The 25,910-nt window shown below is 52.0% G+C and overlaps 2 non-coding genes across 2 annotated transcripts; both read left to right on the top strand.

The window, feature by feature from the left end:
* The first annotated feature begins 15,011 nt into the window (after positions 1 to 15,011).
* TRNAT-UGU (transfer RNA threonine (anticodon UGU)) lies at positions 15,012 to 15,085 on the top strand. Its single transcript has one exon. It is a non-coding gene; the product is annotated as a tRNA-Thr (tRNA).
* A 4,121-nt stretch (positions 15,086 to 19,206) lies between these two features.
* Positions 19,207 to 19,278, top strand: TRNAC-GCA (transfer RNA cysteine (anticodon GCA)). Its single transcript has one exon. It is a non-coding gene; the product is annotated as a tRNA-Cys (tRNA).
* Positions 19,279 to 25,910: the final 6,632 nt, after the last annotated feature.

The raw sequence follows: 25,910 nt of genomic DNA, 5'->3' as shown, positions 1-25,910 counted from the left end.
ATTGCCAGCATGTAGGTATCTCTGCCCCCCACAAACCCCCTAAGCCTCCCAGGGACCCCTACAGCCTAGATGTATGTATCTGTGCCCCCCAGAAAACCCCTAATCCACCCGGGGACCCCGACAGCATGGACCTAGGTATCTGTGCTCCCCAGGAACCCCCTAACCCCCCCAGGAACCACTCCAACATGGACATACATATCTGTGCCTCCTAAAAAAACCCTAAGCCCCCCAGGGACCCCTAGAGCCTGCAGATAGGTATCTCTGCCATCCGCAAAACCCCCTAATCCTCCCCGGAACCTCTCCAGCCTGGATGTACATATCTGTGCCGCCCACAACCCCCCTAAGCCCCCCGGGACCCCTCCAGCCTGGATGTAGATATCTGTGCCCCCCGACTCCCTAAGCCCCCCCAGAATTCCTATAGTCTGGACGTAGGTATCTGTGTCCCCTACAATACCACTAAGCCCCCCCAGGGACCCCATCCAGGACATACATAGGTATCTGTGCCCCTCACCAAGTCCCTAAACACCCAGCAATCACTGTGCTCACCACAACCCCCTAAGCCATCCAGGGACCCCTCCAGCCCGAACGTAGATATTGGTGTCCTCCACGAAGCCCCTAATCCCCACCAGGACCTCCACAGCCTGGACGCAAGTACCTATGCCCCCCACAACCCCTCTAACTCCCACAGGGTCCCGACCATCCTGGACGTAGGTATCTGTGACCCTACGAACCTCCTTTAGCCCCGCCGGAATGCCTCCAGCCGGGACGTAGCTATCTGTACCTCCCATGACCCCAAAGCGCCGCAGGGATCTCTACAGCCTCTACGTAGGCGTGATGCTCTGTGCATTACCCTGCATAGCCACACGGTGTTACTGTTGCTCCATGCAGGAAATGCTCTGTGCATTACCCTACGCGGCCACACGGTGTCACTGTTCCTCTATGAGAGAAATGCTCTGTGCATTACCCTGCGTGGCCACATGGTGTCACTGTTGCTCCATGCGGGAAATGCTCTGAGCATTACTGTGATGGAGTAGGGATTCTATCTGTGGGGGATGGGAGAGCAGCGAGTGACTTTAGGTGAGGGACAGGACCTAAGCCTGTAACTCGAGCTAGGCAGCGGGGACGGGGTCAGCACCTTTGCCCGGGAAGCTGGACAAAGAAAGGGGCCGGCTGGAGGGAGTTAGTTCAGTTTTGGTTTGGCGCTGGGTTGCTGGAATTCAGGGAATCCCAAACTGGGAACTAAGCTTCCTGAACCCCCAGAAGGACTCAATTGAGGGGTCCTGGTTGTGCCCAAACGCTTTGCTGTATCCTTCGCTCCTGTTGGTCAAAAAAACCTTCTGTTTTACTGGCTGGCTGAGTCACTGTGTGTCCCAGGAAAAGGGGTGCAGGGCTGGATTCCACCACACTCTGTGACACCCCCTAAGCTCCTCTGGGACCCCTGCAGCCTGGACTTAGGTATCTGTGCCCCCCACCAAACCCCTGAGCCCCCCAGGGACCCCTACAGCCTGCACCTAGGAGGAACCCTTCTGCCAGGCTGAACTGATAGCAGCAAGGACTGGGTTCAATACATAGGGGTCCCTTCCCTACAATGTAATGCAAGTCAGCTCCCGACCCCACCCAGTGACATGGGAAAAATTTACATACACACCCCTAGGTGCCTCGAAGAGGCAATACTTCCCCTCTCGCAAGCAAAGAGTCTGGGTGTAGCAGAAAAAGTTTAATAACGTGAGAGAAACAACATAGCATTAAATTGGGAAAATATCTCAACTAGGCCGTGTCCTTTTCCCTGGGCTCTTGAGTCCAGCAATCCCCAAACCACCTCAAGACTCCAAAGTCCAATACCTCAAATGTTTCAAGAGTCCAGCAACCCCAAAATCACCCACAGTTCCTCAGCCCGAGTTCAAGAGTCTATCTGCAGGGCTTTTCCCCCTGCCAGCCAGGGTAGAAAGGAGCACCTTACATGGTCCACTGCCGACTACCCTGCCTCTCGGTGGGATTCTGCTTCCGCCTTCCCCACGAACTGCTCAGCTCGGTCCACCAGCTTCTCTGCTCCTCCAGCCGACCTGTGATCTGACCTAGCTGTCCCCAAAAACTGCTCTGCTCACCTCACTCCATGGGCCACTCCAACCATCCCACAAACTACTTCTCTCCATTAGCTACTCTGCTCTGCAATATAGCTTCAGACTCCCCCACTAGTTAGCACAACTCTTTAGTGCTTTCAGCTCAGGAACCTGGCACTCCAATTCTTAAGACAATCAAAAATCAGCTCTGCTATTCATCTGTAAAAAGAGAAAAAGGTGCAATTAGTATTTTTGGCTCACCCAAGGAGCCCACTCCCTTGTCTAGCGAGTGCCACTCAGTTGATGGTGAGAATCCCTGTCTCAAAGCAGTTTCACAGTTCCTCATCCATACAATCAGGTTGACAACACTCCACATCTCACGCCCCAACAACAAATAAACTGGGGATACCACAGCTACCAAAGCAACCATCCCAGACTGCCGTGGTCATGTCAGGCGGGGTGGGTGTGTCTATGCAAACACGATCAGCCCCCGAAATTCTTTTCCACACTCGACATAATTCACCACCAGATGTCAGGGTAGAGTTCATCCAACTTCTTCTTACATAGGTATCTGTGACCTCCACAACCCCCTAATCCCACCGGGACCCATCTAGGCTGGATAAAGGTATCTGTGCTCCCCACAAACCTTTAAGCCCCCCAGGGAACCCACAAGCCCAGATGTAGGCATCTTCTATGCCCCACAAACCCCCTAAGACCCACAGGACCCCTCCAGACTGTAGGTAGGTATCTGTGACCCCCAGAGCCCCACAAAGACCCTCGGTACCCCTACAGCATGGATGTTTGTATCTGTGACCCTCACAAACCGCCTAAGCTATCCAGGGCCCCCTACAATCGGGACGTAGGTATCTGTTCCCCCCCAACACACCTAATCACCCACGGGACCCCTCCAGCCTAGACATAGGTATCTCTGACCCCACGAATCCCCTAAGCTACAACGGGACCCCTCCAGCATGGACATAGGTATCTGTGCCCCCACAACCCTCCTAAGACCCCCCAAACCGCTCCAGCCTAGACGCAGGTATCTGTGCCCCCTACAACCCCCGTAGGCCACGATGGGACCTCTCCAGCCTCAACATAGTTGTCTGTGCCCCCACAACCCCCCTAAGCCCCCCGGAATGCCTCCAGCCTAGACGCAGGTATCTGTGCCAAACATGAACCTCTAAGGCCCCCAGGACCCCTCTTGCCTGGATGAGGGTATCTGTGCCCCCTACAAAACCCTAACCCCCCCCCAAGATCCCTACACCCTGGACATAGGTATCTGTGCACCCTCATGAACCCACTGATCCTCCCAGAAACCCCTACAGCATGGACATAGGTATCTGTACCCCAAAATGCCCCAAAGCAACCCCAGGACCCCTACAGCCTCGAAATAGGTATCTGTGCCCCCCCCACAACTCCCTAATACCCCCATAACCCCTCCAGCCTGGATGTAGACATTTGTGACCTCCAGGAGCCCCCTAAGCCCTCCCCAGAACTTCTCCAGCCTGGACATAGGTATCTCTGCCCACTACAAAAACCCTAAGACCCATAGGGCCCCCACCAGCCTGGTTGTAGGTGTGTGTATGCCACACAAACCCGCTAAGCTCCCCAGAGCCCCCTCCAACCGGGACGTAGGTATCTGCGCAACCACAACCCCTTATGTCCCCCAGGGACCCCTCCAGACCATACGTAGGTTTCTGTGACCCTCACCAACTCCCTAAACCCCCAGGGACCATTACAGCCTGGATGTATGTATCTGTGTTCACCACAACTCCCTAAGCCATCCAGGGACCTCTCCAGCCCAGACGTAGATATTTGTGTCCCTCATGAAGCCCCTAATCCACAACGGAATGCCTCCAGCCTGGACGTAGCTATCTGTGCCCCCCACAAGCCCTAAGCCCCCGAGAGAGCTCTACAGCCTCTACATAGGTGTGATGCTCTGTGCATTACCCTGCGTGGCCACATGGTGTCACTATTGATCCATGCGGGAAATGCTCCGTGCATTACCCTGCATAGCCACACGGTGTCACTATTGCTCCATGCGGGAAATGCTCTGTGCATTACTGTGATGGAGAGGGGTCTGTCTGTGTGGGGGATGGGAGAGCAGGGGGTGACTTTAGGGCCGGACAAGTGCTCAGCCTGTAACCTGAGCGAGGCAGGGGGGAGGAGGTCAGCACCTTTGCCCGGGAAGCTGGACACAGGAAGGGGCCGGCTGGAGGGAGTGAGTTCAGTTTTGGTTTGGAGCTGGGTTGTTGGAATTCAGGGATTCCCAAACTGGGAACTAAGCTTCCTGAACCCACAGAAGGACTCGATTGAGGGGTCCTGGTTGTGCCCAAAAGCTCTGCTGTATCCTTTGCTCCTGCTGGCCAAAAAAACCTTCTGTTTTACTGGCTGGCTGAGAGTCACTGTGAGTCCCAGGAGGAGGGGTGCAGGACCAGACTCCCCCACACTCCGTGACAGACCCTAAGCCCCTCCAAGACCCCTGCAGCCTGGTCGTATTTATCTGTGCCTGTCACCAAACACCTAAGACCCCCGGAGACCCCCGGAGACCCCTCCAGCCTGAACTTAGGTATCTGTTTCTCCCCACAACCCCCCTAAGCCCCTCAGGGACCTAAACAGCCAGGACATTGGTATCTGTACCCCATATAGACTCCAGAAGCCCCCCAGGACACTCCAGTTTGCATATAGGTATATGTGCCCCTCAGAAACCCACTAATCCCCCAGGAACCCCTACAGCCTGGACGTAGGTATTTGTACCCCCACAACTCCCCTAACCCCCCAGGGACATCTACAATCTGGACGTAGATCTCTGTGCCCATCATGAAACCTCTAACCCCCCCAGGACCGATACAGCCTGGACATACGTATCTGTGTCCACCCGAACCCGTAAGACTCCCTGCTACCCCTACAGCCTGGACATAGGTATCTTGGGCACCCACAAATCTCCTAAGACTCCTAGGATGCCTCCAGCCTAGATGTAGGTATCTCTGGCCCCACTAACCCCTAAGCCCCCCGGTACCACTACAGCCTGGATGTAGGAATATGTGCACCCCACGAACCCCTTAAGGACCCCTAGAGCCTGGAGATTGATATCTGTGTCCCCCCAAAATCTCTCTAAGCCCCCCAGGGACCCGTACGGCCTGGACTTAGGTATCTGTGCACCCAAGGCCGCTAAGATCTCCCAGATCCCTACAGCCTGGATGTAGGTGTGATGGTGCTGCCAATGGGAGCCAGCTGAGGTCACTCAATCAGGGTGAACTGCAAACAAAACAGGGCAGACAAATCCCAAACGCTGCTGGTTATTTCAATACTTAGATTTACCAAACCAGCACAAAACAGCTTCTGTAGTACCTCACTGGTTACTTAGAAGTTTAAACAACGCAGTTCCCTTAAAGTACCCAGCCTCAGGCCTCCGTCCAGACACGCCTGTCAGATATGATGGAGTACAGCAGTTGGCAGGAGAGCACTCGATGTGTTGCATCTACACTAGACGCAATATATCGACCCCCGCTGGATCGATCGCTGTCCACCGATTCGGCAGCTGGTATAGACATACCCCAAGTATCTGGAGATCGGAGCTGGATCCCGGAGGGGGACACATTGAAGGAACTCAGGGGTTAAGGTGCCTCTATTGTCAGCTGTCAGGGCTGCTGTGGCTCAGAGGAGGGTGCTTGACTCCTGGCAGGCTTAGGCACCGCAAGCTTGGGAGGCAGGAGAAGTGAAGCGGCCATTGCGTACTTGGGGTACTCATGCTCAGAGCAGGGGTGAGCTGGGGCAAGGGGGGGTGCCACAGGGCAGAGCGGGGAGGTTGCCACAAGAGGGGCACCTCAGGGTGGAGGGGGGAGCTGCCACGGGTGGGGCGCCTCAGGGCGGGGGTGCAGGGGGGGAGGGCGCAAGATTGAAGTTTCGCCTAGGGCATGAAACATCCTCGCACCGGCCCTGCCCCATGCCCTGCCTGCAGCCAGCCCTGCACCCGCTGCCCTGCCCTGCCCGCAGCCAGCCTCTGTCTCCAGCCAGCCCTGCACCTTCTGCCCTGCCCACACAGCCGCATCCTCCCTGCCCTGCCTGCAGTCAGCCCTGCAGCCAGCCCGACACACCCCCTGCCCTGTCTCCAGCCAACTCCTGCCACACCCCCCTGTGGCCCTGCCCAAAGCCAGCCAGCCCCCACACTCCCCCAGCCTGCACCAGCCCTGCACGCCCTGTCTGCAGCCAGCCCCGCACCCCCTGCCTTGTCTCCAGCCAACCCCTGATGCACCCCCCGCCTGAGGCCAGCCAGCCCCGCACCCCTTGCCCTGCCTGCAGCCAGACCCTACCTCCAGCCAACCCCATGTCCACTGGTGCCCTGCAGTTCCCAGGGCAGTAATCCTGCACATCTGCTTCAATGATGGGGGCAGGGAGCAGCTGGGACCCACACATGTGCACACCCTAGGGTGACCAGACAGCAAGTGTGAAAAATCGGGACGGGGTGGGGGGTAATAGGATCCTAAATAAGAAAAAGACCCCAAAATTTGGACTGTCTCTATAAAATCGGAACATCTGGTCACCATAGCACACCCCCAGGACTCCTGAGTTCCATTGCTGGGTTTCCTGTTGGTTCCACTGCTGGTTGTTTTCCTTTTCCTGGGGGACTTTGGGCAAGTTCCTCCCCACTCTAGGGCTCTGTCCCCAGCAGTCAAATGGGGATTTCATACTTTCCCGCTATTGGAAACTGCTGGGAGAATCTCCCAGCCAAAGCTGCTCTGACAGTGCTAAGCAGAATCTGACCATTCAAGGGAGGAGCTAACTGCCCAGGAGGAGTGTTTGGCTCTGGGGTTTCACTTCAGCCCAGTCTAGAGAGAGGGGCCCAGCCATGGAGTTTGGCTCAAGAAGACCAAGTCTCCAATTTATTAAGGGCGTTTTGAATTCCAATTCTGTGCTCCTAAGTGCTTGATGTTAGCTACAAATTTTAGAAGCATGCTCTCCACTGCATTTTCCAAATCATTCATGAAAATATTGAATACTACCGGACCGTGGACTGATCCCTGCCGGATCCACTAGGTAAGCCCTCTCCGTTGGACAGCCAAATCTGGAGAAGGGCTCCTGGAGTCTGGGCTTTCAACCAGCTCTGCACCCACATTACACTGATTGCAGCTGGACTGCATTTCCCTCGTTCGCTTGTGAGAATGTCCTGCGGGACTGTGTGAAAAGCCTTAGTAACCCCAAGCTAGATCCCATCTACTGTTTACCCACCTCCACCAGGCCTGGAACCCTGCCAAAGAAGGAAAGAGGATTCGTTTGGAATGATTTGTTCTTGACAAATCCATGCTCACTAGTCCTAAGAACCAAATGATCCTGTAGGTGCTGCTGACAAACTGAGTGTTTAAGAATGTATTGCAGGATCTCTCCAGCTGTGGCAGTGAGGCTAGCTAGTCTGTAAGTCCCAAGGGTCTCTTTGTTCCCCTTTTAGAGAAAGGTCCTGTCTTGTTTATGGATGGGAAGATGTTCTTTTTCAGGGATCTCAGACGAGAACTGGGGCACAACACCTGGTTTGTTAAGGCCACAAAAATGGAGGCAGGAACCTCTTCTCTCCTACTGGCAAAGAACCCCAGGTACCTAAAAGACAGGGACTCACATCCCTGAATGGGCTTTAAAAAAGGCACTGCTTAAAGATTGGCCTCGACCATTTCTTGTTTCCACAGACTAGACATTTTAGCAAACTTTAGAATTCCTTGGTGCTAAACACCGTGAAATTCCCCTTTCTCCTTCACAGAGGGCTTTAACACCCCTTCTCTCACTCAGGCTCACAACTGCCCAGAGTTCAAGAACTGTCCCTGTTCCCATTGGGAAGATGGGAGGAGCCTGAGATCCAGAGAAGGGAAGTGGCCTACCCAAGCGCCTACATAGCAAGGCACTGGCAGAGCCAGAAAGAGAAGCCACCAGTCCCGACTCCTGTTCTAACAGACAGTAAACCACTCCCGAGGAAGGGATAAAGCCCAGGAATCGAGATGGTGGAGAAATTTCATTGAAACCATTTCTGTCTGAAAATCCCATTCAGACTAAACCAGCTTGTTTCTCAGAATTATAACAAGTGGGATGAAAGTTCTTTGCAAAAATATTGTGTTGCAAAACAAAAGCATCTCCTGTTCGTCACAGTGTGTTAAATTGTCTCCTCGCACACAATGAGGAGACACTTAGATCTCAAACATTAGATAAGATGCTTCAGTCTGAGCTAAGTCGTTGCTGCTCTTAACAATTTCAAAATAAAAACATACAAATCAAATAGACTATTTCAGCTATTCTATTATGTGTTAATCTGCTCTGAGTAAACATGATAGGACACCTCATACTATGCCCTACTCCTAGTGACGCTCTCCAATAGATCCCCATCCTCCACCCCCGTGAGGTAGGTAAGAGCGGATCATTATTATCCCTACTTGAAAGAGGGAGAAGCTAAGGCTGAGAAAGGAGAATTGACTTGTCTTAGGTCACACAGCCAGGCAGTGGCAGAGTTGGAAATAGGACCCAAGAGCCCTGATTTTCAAACTAACCATCGGATCTTGAATTTCAGACATTGAATGACCTGAATAAAGTGCTCTCAGATGAGCTCCAGACCAACAACAGTGACAGTAATTATTCAGCAAGTATTTCAGGAGAACTGCAGTGTTAGAGAGAATCATGAACTGCTCAGAGACCATTAATGCAGAGAAGCAGCAAAATTCATCAAACATAGAACTGGTTCTGACTTATTTCCTTGGTCTTAAAAGAGACCATCAAGGACCTGAGTCTCCTTCCTGTCAATAACCCCTTGCTCAGCCAATCAGGGTAGAGACTGAGGCTGAAGGTTCTCATCAGAAATCCCAAAGGATGGCCCATGTCACTGCTGGGGATCACTGCCTGAGCACTAGTTCAGCCGCACATTTTTGGGTGGACCTCCCACAGTGGGATCTGCAAAGCACTCGCCCGCAACACACACACACACACACACACACACACACACCCCTCCTTCCTGGTGTTGGGAGGGGAACAGGAGAAAGGACAAAAAAACAAGAGACGAAGAGACAGGAGGGAGGGAGGGATGGAGGAAAAGGTGAAACCCGAATGTCCTCATGATTCTAAGGGACAAAATCCCAGGTGCGCAAAAAAATTCTGCCTCCTTAACACATGTTTTCCATGCCTAGAATTCACTTGTCACCAGATAGATCAGACTGAACAGGTTTCAAACCTCCAGGAGGCTCTTACCTTCTAAACAGGGACGGCTGTTTTCTAGTAAAATCACTAAAAGGGAAGGAGAAAACTCAAAAGAGGTTCCTCCTGGCGCTCACGTCCGTGAACCCGAATACTCTCTCAGTCCTCAAAGAGAGACCTGGAGAAGGAAACGTGCTGAAGCAAAGCCACAGGGGTCTCTGAGGTTTCCCTGGCCCCTCACCCCTGTCCTGCCTGGCTGATGTCAGCATCTCTCTGTGAGGTCACCACCCTCCCACCACCTTGGACCAATAGTCTGAGGTCCTGCAAAAGGCCTTTGTGATGTCACTGCCACACCCCTCCCTTGCTGTGCCAATATCCTGCCCCTGGCCAGGCACTTTGGAGGTTTGAGCTACTCCCTGTGGATCACCCCAATCAAGGAGCGTTCGTTCTAGGCAGCAAGCCGGCTAGACAGGAAAACATCAGACGCTGCTCCCAATGCTACACTCAGTTTTTCAGAAATTAGTCGACTTTATGGCCAGAAGAGACCATTAGAGCATCTGATTGGATCCGCTGCATATCACAGGCCGCCTGTATGACACAAGAGCTACTTTTGGGGCAAACACATTCCAGAAAGGCATCTAGTCTTCATTACATGACAGCAGCAGATGGCGAATCCAGCACTTCCCCTGGTAGCTTGTTCCTTTGGTGAATCATCCTCACTGTTGACTATTTGTGCCTTAGTTGTAATATGAATTTGTCTCTTTTCACTTTCCAGCCATTGGGTCTTTTTATGCCTTTCTCTGCTCGATTAAAGAGCCCTTTAATACTCAATTTTTCTCTCCATTAAGGCACTTCAACACTTCAATGAACTCACCTTTCAATCGTCTTTTGAAAAGCTAAACAGGTTGAGCTCTTTCAATAGCTCACTAGAAGGCATTTTTCTCCAGCCATCAGAACATTTGGTGGCTCTTTGCTGCCCCAGCTCCAATTTCACAACATCTTTTTCAAATGAGGACACCAAAACTGGAGGCAGTATAAAGGTTGTATAAAGGTTACATTAAATAGGTTGCAGAGGAGTTTTTTTTAAATTAAGGCTGTTGATGCTAAAAATTTTGTCACTCAGGTGAGAAAAAACACTCCCCGAATGCCAAAATTTGAGCCATGCAAAGCAGCAGTGTGAACAGCGCTTCGTTGGTGGAGCTGTGCTCCTGGTGACGATGCTCCTGCCCCTCGTTGTAGTGGTTTGGTTTTGTTGCCGGGGAAGCTCTCTCCCAATGATAAGGATGGCCACACAGCGCAGCATACAACAGCACGGTTAGAGTGGCACAGCTGCACCGTGGTAAGGTGCGCAGTGTAGACACAGCCTCAGAGCTGGGGGAAAGCTGACAGGCGCTGAGGAGCACAGGGTTCAAACAGAGACATCCGTTAGGAGAGGAACTATTCACAGGGATTCTTTATAGCCTAGTAAGGAGGAGAGGATGGAAGATGATAATGTACAGGTAGGATCTGATCAGAAACAGTGAAATGAAAGAGTCTCCCTCAATTACATCACGTAATAGCAGACAGCTAAAATGGGACACATTTTATAAGTGCTTAAATACAAATGCTAAAAGTCTAAGTAATAAGACGGGTGAATTTGAGTGCCTGGTATTGAGTGACAATATTGATAGAATAGGCATCACAGAAACCCCTGCACTCCCTCCTGCGCCCATGTGGGGACACTGACCTGTGTGCATGGAGCAGCTGGTATTGCTGCCCCCCACTTCTCCCTGGAACGCTGCTCCTCCAGGCACCCCTAGGGGCTGTGGGATGTGGGGGCAAGAAGCGAGATCATCCAAGCTCCCTGCATCCAGGTCACTTTCCTCAGCTGGGCTGCATAAGGGGAGGGCAGAGAGCAGCAGCTTCTGATTCTCCCCTCACAGCACAGCCCAGGTGGGGAAAGTGACCAGGACACATGGAGCACATAGTGCTGCTCCTCGCTCTCCCCCAACCCTCTATGGGGCCACAGAGGAACGTTGGGGGTGGGTGAGCTGTATCTTTGTGTCACCACTTGCCCCTCCCCCCACAATGCTCCTCCACCAGGTACATGCAGGGAGAAATGTGGGAGTCCCCCCAGGAAGCTGTGTCTGACACTACACCCACAGCGTGCACCTTTGCACTGCGCATGCTGCCTGAGTGCCCCGGCTGATTTGGGACCCCTGGAAAAGTCTCCCCCATGTCGGCCCTAGGGCTGGAGGACCTCCCACTCCCCGCTGTGGCCCAGGGGCTACAGAGCTTCTCTGGTCTCAGGGCTGCAGTGTGGGGAGGGGAGTAAATGAGTGAGCAGGGTGGGGCCAGTGGGGAAGGAGTGGAAAAGAGGTGACTAGTGGATGGGGCCATGGGTGGAAAGGTTGAAAGAGGGCAAGGCCACAGACAGAAGAGGGTTTGGGGCCATGGTTCTTGTGCTGGGGCCCCTGTACTTGTTCTCCCTTTCCCTGGGCTTTGGCATCATTAGCCCCTGCTTAGCGAGTAGGGTTCAGTGCTCCCTGTAATGTGGGGCGTGACTCCTAGGGGGACACAGAGGAACATTCATGGGGGCACCTTAGGGCCTGAGCCAGTCCCCATGGAGGGCAGGGAGGGAGCACCACTCAGCCCCACTCTGTCCCAGCTCTTCCCCAACCCCACCCTCAGCCTGAGACTCTGGCTCCCAGCCCGGCCTCGACCCCTTTACCCCTGTCTGCACCCCTCTCCCCAGCAAGCAACAGCCCCACTCCCAGCCTCGGTTCTCAATCGTGGCTTCCAAGGGGCCACAGCCATGGCTAAGAGGGCACAATGTGAAATGTTTGGGGACCACTGGTTTAGGGTGATGTCCTCAATCACTTCTCTGCAGTCCAATAAAAGCTATTCCTCACCCACCTACCCCTCCGTCAGGACAGACTAGGTATGTTCTGCTGCCCTTCACTCATACAGGAAGGAGAATAACATTTCATTGCACTCAATCCTAAAGTGATTTGTAACCCACCACCATCCCAAACTGGTCATTTTGGGGAAGCGGCCGCATCATACGCAGAGTAGGTGTGTCTGTGCAAACACGGTCTGTTCCTGAAGTCTTTCCCCAGCTCCTCAGTAGATGTGAAGGGGGAGCTCATTCAGACCCTGCTTATGCTTAGTATTTAAAAACTCCTGTGTCCCTATCTCTGCCGGCCTTAGATTTCTCTTCCTGTTCCTTTCCTGACAGCTCAGATGAGGTGGCCAAGTGGTTACGGTGAGGGACTGCTAATCCATTATGCTCTGCATGCATAGGTTCAAATCCCATCCTCCTTGGAAGCATTTAGTCTTCACTCCTCCTTTATAGACAACCATCTCCCCCTTTGGTACAATGACAGATCAAACAATGTTTCTTCTTGCAAAAAAAAACCTTCTCAGAATCTAACCCCCCCACCCCGCTTCAAATAAAAAGTCTAAATCTCAGATTTCTAAAAAAATTCTCTAGTCCTGTATTTCTTAGTTTTTATCTCAAAAGGGAACATCCTCATAATCTCTCACAAACACCCTGGGACCTTCCCAAAGAATTAAAATACCCCCATCCTGAGCAAGACCAAAACAGTGAACCAGAGCTAGTGTCTAGGCCAGGCTGTTCTGAAAGAAGCAACTCAAAAACATTTTTTCTCCACTTCCCTTGGCAAAGTCTGACTGAGAAAAGAAAATTCCTCAAACTGAAAATTTTTGCTGAGAAACCAATACTAGTCTGTTTGGAGACTTTGATTTGAATATATTATTATTATTCTCTTCTGATTTATTTCGGTTCAGTGTTTGTCCTGCAGATGTGTTTCCAGGTGTTGAGTTGTGAGGGAGAGAGGCCAACTCATGATGTCTCTTCCCCTCTTTCATAGTTTCTTCCAACTTGCTAGGAATTACCTTTGCTAGGATGTGAGTCAAGCAGTGTCCATTGTCACTGTGCTATCTCGGAGAAGTCTGCATTGTACACAGTTCCTGGGATAGTCCTTGGGAGTGTGGATCCCTTTTAACGGGCAGCAGCGAGTCTGGCTCCTCCATTGTCACACCTGAAAGGCTGGTGGTGGGCATTTCGCAACCTCATAATATATCTCAGTAACACACACAGAGCAAACTTCATAACTTCCCAACCAATGCTACACACACGGTCCAACACAATATTAGTGTTCAACAGATCAAGACTTTTGAAATGATACCTCACCAGGCAGACTTTGTACAAACCGTATCATCATTATATGAGAGTGGTGAATATGAGGCTTCCAGGTAGTGCTTTGAGCACAGCGTGCCACACCAGGGCTGACATTGCAATGGAGACATACCTGTAGAGTCTATCTCTCCTGGGATAAAGATGGCAGCATGGCCGGCCTGGGTCATCTGACTTGGGCCCATGGAGCTAAAGCTGAGGGGCTAAAAACTGTGGTCCGGATATTTGTGTTCACACTGAAGCCTGGGTTCAGAAACCCTCACTCCTCCTGGGGGTTTCAGAGGTTGGGCTCAAGTCCCATCTGTCTGCACTGTAATTTTATAGTCTTGCAGCCCAAGCCCCATAAGCCTGAGTCAACTGGCCGGGCTTTGAGGCAGGTGCCCTGAGTGTGTTAATCGCAGCATAGACATAACATTAGGCTACGTCTCCGGTGCAATGAAACACCCACGGCTGGCCCAGGTCACATTAATCAGGGTCATGCGGCTTGGTCTATAGTAAAGTTGCAGTGTCCGTGTCTCGGCTCAGGCGCAGTCCGCTGCTCTAGGAGCCCAGAAGGTCGGGAGGGAGTTTAGCAAGTGGAAATGGTAAAACTGCATTGAGGGGACTGGACCACTGACCTACCAGCTCTTAACACCCAAACTTTCAGTAACTCTATTAGCAGTGCCTGTGAGTGTAATTTAAACCATAAGAAAAGCCACACTGGGCTAGACCAAAGGTCCATCTAGCTCTGAATCTTGTTTTCTGACAGTTGCCAACACCAGGTGCCCCGAAAGGCACTCAACCAAGCACTGCTAGGAGTTGAACCAAGGATCTCCTGTTTACAAAACAGGTGTTGTAACTAGCTAAGCCATGGTGCCTGCTGTTACTTAAAGCATCGTGTCTGCCCACACCTGACTCTGCCAATCCCCATTGAGCCCTGATAAACTTTTCTTGTGTTTGGATTCTGTAAAGCAGAGGAGCAGGGGAAGGTTTACTCCCAAGGTGTGTGAGTGTTTATTTGGACAGGTCTACGCTACAAAATTAGGTTGGTGTAACTACATTACTTAGATGTATAAAAAATTTACACTCCCCCAAGCAATGCAGTTATAGCAAACCAATGCCGGTGTAGCTAGCAGCTCAGCTGTCAGAACGTTCTGGAGCTATGAAAGGGGAGGGGCCCAGCCTCTGTAGCAGGAATGCAGGGCAGGTGAGTTCACGGCGGGCATTGTGGGATACTGGAGGAGGCCAGTTATGGTGATATAATGAACAGCAGCATTTACACTGACAATTTGTCGCTTTAAGTTTGCTGCAAAAAGCTCTAGGCCTCTTGTCAAGGTTGGGATTGAGGGGCACTGGGAATAGGAGGGCTGTGGGTTGGGACAGAGGAGAAGGGTGCCGACCGAGGGAGCGTTCTGTGTTTTTCACACATCTGATGTTAAAATAACTTTGTAGTGCAGACCTGGCCAAAGATTTACACACACACAGCTTGCAAGGAAAATGTCACCTGCTCCTCTGCTTTGCAGAATCCAAACACATGCAAAGCTTGTCAGGCCCTGGTGGGGATGGCAGGGAGTCAGGTGTGCGCAGACAGTGCCCTTTAACCACAGGCAGGCACCATGGCTTAGCTGGCTAAAGCGCCTGTTTTGTAAACAGGAGATCCTGGGTTCAACTCCCAGGGGTGCCTTGCTGAGTAGCTCTTGGGGTACTTGGTATTGGCTACAGCCAGAGGACAAAACACAGAGCTAGATGCAGCTTTAGTCCAGTATGGCTGTTCTTATGGTTTAAATTACGCTCACAGGCATTGATAATAGACTTACTGAAAGTTTGGAAGTTAAGAGCTGATAGGTCAGTGTTCCAGCCCGTCACAGATGACCCCCTCCCTCTGGGACAGGGGCAGGTCTGAGCTCTCACACCAAAAGGCTCATTGTGGCTGCCAGAATCTGTGGGCAGCTCATTTAGTTTACACCAAGGGTTGAGTCCTGCTTTGTGCACCATGGGTGAGAATGAAAATCCTAAACTGCCCTTTGAAATAACAAATGCAGCTGGATGTGTCATTGTCCCTGCCCCAAAGCAGATAGAACAATGGAGAAATGCCATGAGTCCATACTTCATTGCGGTTTTACCATTTCCACTCGCTAAACTCTCTCCTAACCTTCTGGGCTCCTAGAGCAGGGTACAGAGCCTGAGCCGAGATACGGACACTGTAACTTCACAGCCCAAGCTGCATGACTCTGATTAATGTGACAGGGGCCAGCCGTGGCTGCTTCATTGCACTGTAGATGTAGCCTAATGTTATGTCCCTACTGTGATTAAGACACCCAGGGCACCTGTCTCAAAGCCCGGTCAGCTGACTCAGGCTTATGGGGCTTCGGCTGCAAGACTCAAATTGCAGTGGAGACATATAGGCACTAGATTTGCCTTTTTCCAACCATCCGAGACCTCCCCAATCACCACAAGTTTTCAAAGATAATGACCAACGGCTCTACAGTCACATCTGCCAACTCCATCCGGACCCTCAGATGCATTAGATCTGGAACTGAGGACTTGGTCATGTCCAGCTTTTCTAAACAGTCCTTAATCTGTTCTTTCACCACCGAGGGCTACTCACCTCCTCCCCGTACTGTGCTGCCAGTGTCTGTGAAGATCGAGGCAAAAAAGGCATTGAGCACTTCAGCTTTATCCACATCATCTGTCACTAGATTGCCTGCCCCATTCAGTAAGGGGCCCACACTTTCTCTGACCTTCTTTTTGCTAACACACCTACACAGAAATTGACTTGGAAGCCAATCAAAATAAGTTACTTTTGAAATACAAATCATTCAAATCAACACTGGGTCAGTTTTCTCCTCTGCTCTATTTCTCACACACATTCCCCCACCCCATCCTTTGGAGTCAGGTTTTACATCAGGACATTTTAGGCCAAGGGGGGTAAGTTACATCAAAGAAGCTTTTCAGGATTAGCCCCCTATTTCCTGTATTACTAACAAAAAGCCGGTACGTTCCAGTGTGGGGTACTGGCAAGAGTGGGTACTCTGTGCCAGCCCGCTCTGGCTTCCCCAAGCTGGTGATTTAAGGGGCCCAGGGCTCCCTGCAGAGGCCAGAGCCCCGGGCCCTTTAAATCGCCGCCTGAGCCCCCCTGCCAGAGCCCCAGGGAGCAAATCACTGCCGTGGAAGGCTGCTCTCTCCTGTGCTATAAACACAGAACAGGGGGGGCGGGAGCTTCCTTACAGTGGGGGGGCACCGTTGTCTGCACTGTGGCACTCCCATGACACCCCTTCCCCAAGGACCCCCACTCACACCACCCCTCCCCCGGAGGCCACACCCACAGAAATCCTCTTCCCCCCAAGACTCCACCCTTCCCCCCACTCCATCATTTGTCCTAACAGCCAATAAAGAGTGGTGGGGCCATGGCCCTCTAACCCCCCTGTTCCAGCACCCCTGACACAGAGCTAAGCAGGCAGCAGTGTGTGTGTGTCACAGAGGCTGCTGTGCTGAGCTGAGCCAGTGAGGGAAGCAGGGGCTGATGTTGGGGCTGTGCCCCTCCCCCTGCCTCAGGACTGGTTGCTTGCAGAAGCTGTCTTAACTTAGAGACAGTGTGCCCACACACTCACTCACTCTTCCCCCCGCCACACAAACACATTGCAGTTGAAAAGCAGCTGGCAATCTAGTAGGATTCCCATGGAACAATGGGATAGAGAAACCTGCATCATGTGATGCTGTACCAGCCTGTGAGGCATTTCAAACCCTTCCCAAAGCACCTGCAGCCAGTTGCACAGCTACCCACAATGCACTGCTCTCTTTGGCCATCCAAGAGTCTAGCCTGGATGTGCTCTGGTAACACAAGGGGCATAGTGTGGACATGCAACAGCTGTTTAATTGAAACACTTTAAAGCCACATTACCCAATAGTGTAGACACAGTTTGAGAGTGGGACAAGACCCAGCTCTGTCGAAACTAAAGGATCACAACTTCCTCTGTAGTTGGCAGGATTTGAACCTGTGCAGGGAGACACCAATGGATGTCTAATCCATCATCATAACCACTCAGCCACAACTACTTGCTTGAGATGTGTTTCTCACTACACTCCAGTTCTGTTCTCACTGAGTGATCAATTCCAGTTGTTTCCTCAGACCAGCTTCCACAACACACACACTGCTGTGCCATTGTGTAAGTGTGTCCCTGGCTGAACTGCAAGAATTCCTGCTCATTTCCCTTCTGGCTGGAGTATGAGGAGAGTGTGTTTGTGGTCAATGACGTTCCTGTAGATTGTTGTCCATTTCCTGCCTTGATCATTCAGACAGTTCCTTTACCATCATATCCCCAGCACATCAGTGACTGCAATAGCAGGGGGCAGGTTTTCTCTGGGGCACTGAGCTTTGTCACGGGGTTGGTGGCTCCTTTCTTTCCTCACCCTGGAGTAAACTCAGCTTTTTATTCCATCCTTGATGTTTCAAGGAACAACAACAGATGACCGAGGAAAGAGGTGGACAGGGCGGGCCTCAGGTGAGGGGCAGAGAGGTGCAAGTGGTGGGCAGGGCCGGTCTCATGGGTGGGGCAAAGAGGTGTGGGTGGTGGACAGGGCAGGTCAGGGGAGGAGATAGAGAGGTGTGAGTGCTGGGCAGGGCTGGTCTTAGGGGAGGGGGCAGAGAGGTTTAGGCAGGGTGAGTCTCAGGGGAAGGGCAGAGAGGTGGGGGTAGCAGGTAGACCTTGGGGGCGGGGGTGGAGAGACACAAGGAGGCTTTCAGGGAGGAGAGGAGTGAGCAAAAGGTGGACCAGCAGGCCTCAGCCAAAGAGAAAGAGCAGGGGTGGGAGAGTGGCCAAATGGGAGTGAGAGCAGAGCACAGGTGGGGCCTCAGAGGGAGGAGAATGAGTCAAGGGGGTGGAGTGGGCAGGGCTGCCAAGAGGATTCAGGGGGCCTGAGGCAAAACAATTTTGGGGGCCCCTTCCATAAAAAAAAGTTGCAATACTATAGAATAATATATTCTCATGGGATCCCTGCAGGGCCTGGGACAAATTGCCCCACTTGCCCCCCCCCCGGGTGGCCCTGCTCTCAGCCTCTCCTCATAAGTCCCCTGCCCCCTAATCATTTTTGTTGCCCTCCCCTAGACTCGCTCCAATTTGTTTCTGTAGTGGAAGGGCAAAAATTGGACGCAATGCTCCAGAAGGAGGGGAGGGATAGCTCAGTGGTTTGAGCATTGGCTTGCTAAACCCAGGGTTGTGAGTTCAATCCATGAGGGGGCCACTTAGGGATCTGGGGCAAAAATCAGTGTTTGGTCATGCTAGTGGAGGCAGGTGGCTGGACTCAATGACTTTTCAAGGTCCCTTCCAGTTCTAGGAGATAGGTATATCTCCAATCATTCATTAAAAAAAAATAAGATGTGGCCTCACCTCTGCTGAGTAGAGGGGAATAATCACTTCCCTCAATCTGCTGGTGATGCTCCTACTCATCCAGCCCAGCATGACCAGTTACCAATATTGAATGCAGACCCAGCAATATTTGATCAATTGGCTACTGTCCATTCAGGAGGTTATTTCCTACCTATTCATAAAGAATGAAGATGCTCTAAGCAGAGGGGAGAGAGCTGTCCTGTTTGTGTAGTTATTCCATCTCCCTGAGAGGTGGTAGCTATGTCACTGGGGGAAGCTATGTGGGTGGGTGTGCAAGCTGTGGTGTCTCCATGTATCTATAAGTTTAATGAAACCCCATTTTTAAAAGCACTGTGGTCTGGGAAGAGAACAGGAGATCTCCGAGGCAGGGCCTGTCCTTCAAAATCTTTAAGATCACAGACATCTCCAGCACAGTCATGGGGGCGTAGTTCAGTGGTAGAGTGTTTGACTGCAAATCAAAGGGTTCTTGGTTCAAATCCTATTGCCACCTTATAAACCTCTTCCTTCAACAAAAATAATCGCATTTCCTTTATGTTCAGGAGTTCCACTGAATAGGGATCCCTGAAATGAATGGAAACACTCAATATTTTCCTGTGCAAATGCATAAAAACCTAGCAAACATGTGCCTCCACTGAAATCAGTTCCAGTCCTCTAAAGGATTAAAGAATCTCTATTGAGGTTGCAGGAAAAAACATCCCGATGTGTAGAAAGAATAGTAAATATGGCAGGCGACCAGCTTGGCTTAACAGTGAAATCCTTGCTGATCTTAAACACAAAAAAGCAGCCTACAAGAAGTGGAAGATTGGAGAAATGACCAGGGAGGAGAATAAAAATATTGCTCAGGCATCCAGGAGTGAAATCAGGAAGGCCAAATCACACATGGAGTTGCAGCTAGCAAAAGATGTTAAGAGTAACAAGAAGGGTTTCTTCAGGTATGTTAGTAAGATGAAGAAAGTCAAGGAAAGTGTGGGCCCCTTACTGAATGAGGGAGGTAACTTAGTGGACAGAGGATGTGGAAAAAGCTAATGTACTCAATGCTTTTTTTGCCCCTGTCTTCACAAACAAGGTCAGCTCCCAGACTGCTGCACTGGGCAGCACAGCATGGGGAAGAGGTGACCAGCCCTCTGTGGAGAAAGAAGTGGTTTGGGACTATTTAGAAAAACTGGAGACAAGCACATGTCCATGGGGCTGGATGTGCTGCATCTGAGGGTGCTAAAGGAGTTGGCGGATGTGATTGCAGAGACATTGGCCATAGACTCATAGACTCTAGGACTGGAAGGGACCTCGAGAGGTCATCGAGTCCAGTCCCCTACCCTCATGGCAGGACCAAATACTGTCTAGACCATCCCTGATAGACATTTATCTAACCTACTCTTAAATATCTCCAGAGATGGAGATTCCACAACTTCCCTAGGCAATCTATTCCAGTGTTTAACTACCCTGACAGTTAGGAACTTTTTCCTAATGTCCAACCTAAATCTCCCTTGCTGCAGTTTAAGCCATTTGCTTCTTGTTCTATCATTGGAGGCTAAGGTGAACAAGTTTTCTCCCTCCTCCTGATGACACCCTTTTAGACACCTGAAAACTGCTATCATGTCCCCTCTCAGTCTTCTCTTTTCCAAACTAAACAAACCCAATTCCTTCAGCCTTCCTTCATAGGTCATGTTCTCAAGACCTTTAATCATTCTTGTTGCTCTTCTCTGGACCCTCTCCAATTTCTCCACATCTTTCTTGAAATGTGGTGCCCAGAACTGGACACAATACTCCAGTTGAGGCCTAACCAGCGCAGAGTAAAGCGGAAGAATGAAACTTTGAAAACTCATGGCGATCGGGGGAGGTCCCGGAAGACTGGAAAAAGGCTACTGTAGTGCCCATCTTTAAAAAAGGGAAGAAGGAGGATCCGGGGAACTACAGGCCAGTCAGCCTCACCTCAGTCCCTGGAAAAATCATGGAGCAGGTGCTCAAGGAATCAATTCTGAAGCACTTAGAGGAGAGGAAAGTGATCAGGAACAGTCAGCATGGATTCATCAAGGGCAAGTCATGCCTGACTAACCTAATTGCCTTCTATGAGGAGATAACTGGCTCTGTGGATGAGGGGAAAGCAGTGGATGTGTTATTCCTTGACTTTAGCAAAGCTTTTGATACGGTCTCCCACAGTATTCTTGCCAGCAAGTTAAAGAATTATGGGCTGGATGAATGGACTATAAGATGGATAGAAAGCTGGCTAGATCGTAGGCTCAATGGGCAGTGATCAAAGGCTCCATGTCTAGTTGGCAGCCGGTTTCAAGCGGAGTGCCCCAAGGGTCGGTCCTGGGGCCGGTTTTGTTCAATATCTTCATTAATGATCTGGAGGATGGTGTGGATTGCACCCTCAGCAAGTTTGCAGAAGACACTAAACTGAGAGGAGTGGTTGATATCCTGGAGTGTAGGGATAGGATACAGAGGGACCTAGACAAATTAGAGGACTGGGGCAAAAGAAATCTGATGAGGTTCAGCAAGGATGAGTGCAGAATCCTGCACTTAGGATGGAAGAATCCCATTCACTGTTACACACTAGGGATCGAATGGCCAGGCAGCAGTTCTGCAGAAAAGGGTGAGCTGGGGCATGGGGGCCGCCCGCACCGCAGCAGATAACCCGCGGGGGGCACTGGGGAACCGCTCCCCACACCAGCTCACCTACCTCCCCTCTGCCTCCCTGGGCCTGAGCACGAAGCCGCCGTTTGCTTCTCAGCCCTCCCAGCCTTCCCGTGTGAACCGTCATGGGCAGGGGTTCCAGGGGCCATCAGGGGACAGGGAGAAGGGTGGTATAATGGGGCAAGGGTCCCGGGGGTCATCAGGAATGAGAGGAGAGGTTGGATGGGGCAGCAGGGGACAGGGAAGGAGGGTAGATGGGGTAGGGGTCCCCGGGGGGGCGTCAAGGAACGTGGGGAGTTGGATGGGGCAGGAGTCCCAAGGGGCAGGGGTGGGCCACAACCCCCACGTGGGGGAGGAGGGAACTGATTGTTAAGATTTTGGCAGCTCATCACTGGCCGGGGATGGTAGGCTGAGGAGGCGAGCTGGTGGGCAATGGCGGGGGGTGAGTATGTGAGCCAGGGAGGGGGGGAACAGAGGTGAGCAGTGGGCAGGTGAGCTGGGGGAGTGGGGGTCTGAGGAGGGAAGCGGGCGGGCATTGGCAGGGGGGTCAGGTGAGCTGGCGGTGGGGGAGGAGAGCTGAGGAGGCGAGCGGGTGGGCAGGGAGATGAGCCGTGGGGGCTGAGGCGAGTGGGTGGGCAGTGACAGGCGGGGCGGGTGAGCCGGCAGCAGGGGAGGGGGGGTGAGGAGGTGAGCGGGGGGCTGAGGAGGTGAATGGTGAGTCAGTGGCTGACCTGTTCTACTGATCTGCTCTGGCTCCCAGCCCGTCGCCAAGGGGTGCAGCTGTCTGGAGGTGCTGCCTTCCACGCCTTCCTCAGTCACACCTCATTCAGTCAACAGGGCAACTGATTACAAAGTGGGGGAAAGATCTTATTCTACTTCTAGCAAAGAGACAGTTTTCTTTTACCTTAATTACACTACCTTAGGGGCCCCCTATAACATATTAGCAAGGTTCATTACCCCTGTTTTGGCAGGGCGGTGCTGGGGAAGGAGGGTTTGTTTCCACTAGGCGGGCGGCACTTGGGGGGGATTGTTTCGGGGGGCCTGGGAGGCGCTGGCGACATTGTTTTTGCAGGGTGGGTGGTGTTGGGGGGGTTGTGTTTCGGAGGGGCTGGGCGGTGCTGGGGGGCGTTCTGTGAGGTTTCAGCCCTCAGCTGTTTTCTTTGGAGTAATATTGCCCTTGCCACTTTACGAGTTATGCAGGCCTGGACTAAACCACAACCTCGGGAGTCAGCATTCACGTATCCTGCAGTCTGAACTTGGAATCTGATACATTCCCTCATTGGCTACCATTGTTTGCCCAGCATGGAAGTGCTCCTTGTATAATGAGTCAGCCAGATTGGGACCCATAGGCATGTAGGGCAGGTCTCCAGTGTGGATTTGAACTGTTTGATGAATAAATTACCCTGTACTAATTGCCAGGATGTTTGGAAGGAGAGTTAAGCCTATTGTTTTCTCAGGCCGAAAGGCTGCTGGAAATGTATAAGAACCTGGGACACGATCCTTCTTCATCTCAGATCTGCTTTGGGTTTCAAGAGGGGGAAACCTTAAGCCACAAGGATTGAGATCCCCAGTCGTTGACTGGAGCCACCCTGAATATGGAAATTGAACTATAACCTATGGACTATTTCTAAAAGGACTTTTGGCAACTACAAGCTCATCTCTACTGTATATCTGAACCTCAAGAATTGAATTCAAGTCTATATGTCTATTAATCTTTTAACTAACACTCTCTCTCTTTTCTTTTCTAATAAATTTTAGCTTAGTTAATAAGAATTGGCTATAGCATGTATTTTAGGTAAGATCTAAGCTATAATTTAACCTGGGTATGTGGCTGATCCTTTGGGATTGGAAGGACCTTTTCTTTTATATGTTGAAGTAAGATTTTCAGGAATCATCATCATATCTGACAGGTGTGTCTGGATGGAGGCCTGAGGCTGGGTACTTTAAGGGAACTGCGTGGTTTAAACTTCTAAGTAACCAGTGAGGTACTACAGAAGCTGTTTTGTGCTGGCTTGGTAAATCTAAGTATTGAAATAACCACCAGCATTTGGGATTTGTCTGCCCTGTTTTGTTTGCAGTTCACCCTGATTGAGTGACCTGAGCTGGCTCCCACAGGCAGCACCGTCATACCTACATCCAGGCTGTAGGGGTCCGGGGGATTTTAGGGGCCTTGAGGTGCACAGATACCTACATCCAGGCCATAGGGGTCCCTGGGGGGCTTAGAGAGTTTGAGGGGGACACAGATACCATTCTCCAGGCTCTAGGGGTCCCAGGAGGGCTTAGAGGGTTCATGAGGGGCACATATTCCTACATCCAGGCTGTAGTGGTACCAGGGGGCTTTGGGGGTTAGTGGGGGGCAAAGATACCTACGTCCAGGCTGGAGGCACCCTGGGAGTCTTAGGAGATTTGTGGGGGCCCAAGATACCAGGCTGTAGGGGTACCAGGGGGTCTTAGGGGTTCGGGTGGGCACAGATACCTATGTCCAGGCTGTATCGGTCCCAGGGGGGGTTAGAGGTTTCATGAGGGGCACAGATATCTACGTCCAGATTGTAGATGTCCCGGGGGCGTTAGGGGGGTTGTCCAGGCTGTACGGGTTCCTGGGGGGTTAGGGGGTTTCTGAGGGGCACATATATCTACGTGCACACTGGAGTGTCCCAGGGGGCTTATAGAGTCTATATGGGGTACAGATACAAATGTCCTGGCTGTATAGGTCCCTGGGGGGCTTAGGGGGTTTGTGGGGGGCACAGATACCTAAGTTCAGGCTGGAGGGGTCTCCAAGGGTCTTAGGTGTTTGGTGGGGGGCACAGATATCTACTTCCAGGCTACTGGGGTCCTGGAGGGGCTTAGGGTCTGTCATGGAGTGTGGGGGAGTACGGTCCTGCACCCCTCTTCCTGGGACTCACAGTGACTCTCAGCCAGCCAGTAAAACAGAAGGTTTATTGGACAACAGGAGCGAAGGATACAGCAGAGCTTGGAGGCACAAGCAGGACCCCGCAATCGAGTCCTTCTGGGGGTTCAGGAAACTTAGTTCCCAGTTTGGGATCCCCTGAATTCCAACCACCCAGCCCAAAACGGAAACTGAACTAACCCAACTCCCTCCAGCCGGCCCCTTTCTGTGTCCAGCTTCCCGGGCAAAGGTGCTGACCCCCTCCCCCCTGCCTCGCTCAGGTTACAGGCTGAGCACGTGTCCGGTCCTAAAGTCACCCGCTGCTCTCCCATCCCCCACACAGACAGTCCCTACTCCATCACAGTAATGCTCAGAGCATTTCCCGCATGGTGCAACAGTGACACTTTGTGGCCACGCAGGGTAATGCACAGAGCATCACGCCTATGTAGAGGCTGTAGAGATCCGTGGGGGGCTTTGGGGTCACGGGGGGGCACAGATAGCTACGTCCAGGCTGGAGGCTTCCAGTGGGCATTAGGGGCTTCATGGAGGACACAAATATCTATGTCTGGGCTGGAGAGGTCCCTGGACAGCTTAGGGGGTTGTGGTGAGCACAGATACATACGTCCAGGCTGTAGTGGTCCCTGGGGGTTTAGGGAGTTGGTAAGGGGTACAGACACCTACGTATGGTCTGGAGGGGTGCCTGGGGGACTTAAGGGGTTGTGGTTGCGCAGATACCTACGTCCCAGTTGGAGGGGGCCCTGAGGAGCTTAGAGGGTTTGTGTGGCATACAAATAACTACAACCAGGCTGGTGGGGGCCCTATGGGTCTTAGAGGGTTTGTGGGGGGCAGAGATACCTATGTCCAGGCTGGAGAAGTTGTGGGGAGGGCTTAAGGGGTTCCTGGAGGCCACAAATATCTGCATCCAGGCTGGAGGAGTTCTGGGGGTATTAGAGTGTGGGGGGGGCACAGATACCTATATCGAAGCTGTAGGGGTCCTGGGGTTGCTTTGGGGCATTTTGGGGTACAGATACCTACTTCCATGCTGTAGGGGTCCCTGGGAGGATCTGTGGGTTCGTGAGGGTGCACAGATACCTACGTCCAGACTATAGGGATCCTGGGGGGGCTAAGGGGTTTGTAAGGGGTACAGATACATTCATCCAGGCAAGAGGGGTCCTAGGGACCTTAGGGGGTTCATTTTGGGCACAGATACCTGCGTCTAGGCTGTAGGGGTTCCGGGGGCTTAGGGGGGTTGTGGGGTGCACAGATACCTACATCTAGGCTGGAGGGGTTTCAGGGATCTTAGGAGGGTTGTGGGGGCACAGATACCTATGTCCATGCTGGAGGGGTCCTGTCGTGGCTTAGGGGATTCGTGGGGTCAGAGATACCTATGTCTAGGCTGCAGGAGTCCCGGGGGCGATTAGGTGTGTTGCGGGGGGAACAGATACCTATGTCCTGATGGTAGGGGGCCCTGGATAGCTTAGGCGGTTTGTGGGGGTCACAGATACAAACATCCATGCTGTAGGGGTCCCGAGGGTCTTTGTGGGGCTCTGGGGGTCACAGATACCTACCTACAGTCTGGAAGGGTCCTGTGGGTCTTTGGG

Source organism: Gopherus flavomarginatus, chromosome 20, assembly GCF_025201925.1.
Source record: "Gopherus flavomarginatus isolate rGopFla2 chromosome 20, rGopFla2.mat.asm, whole genome shotgun sequence".
In the NCBI taxonomy this organism is placed as follows: Eukaryota; Metazoa; Chordata; order Testudines; family Testudinidae; genus Gopherus; species Gopherus flavomarginatus.
This window is presented reverse-complemented; position numbering and strand designations above follow the sequence as displayed.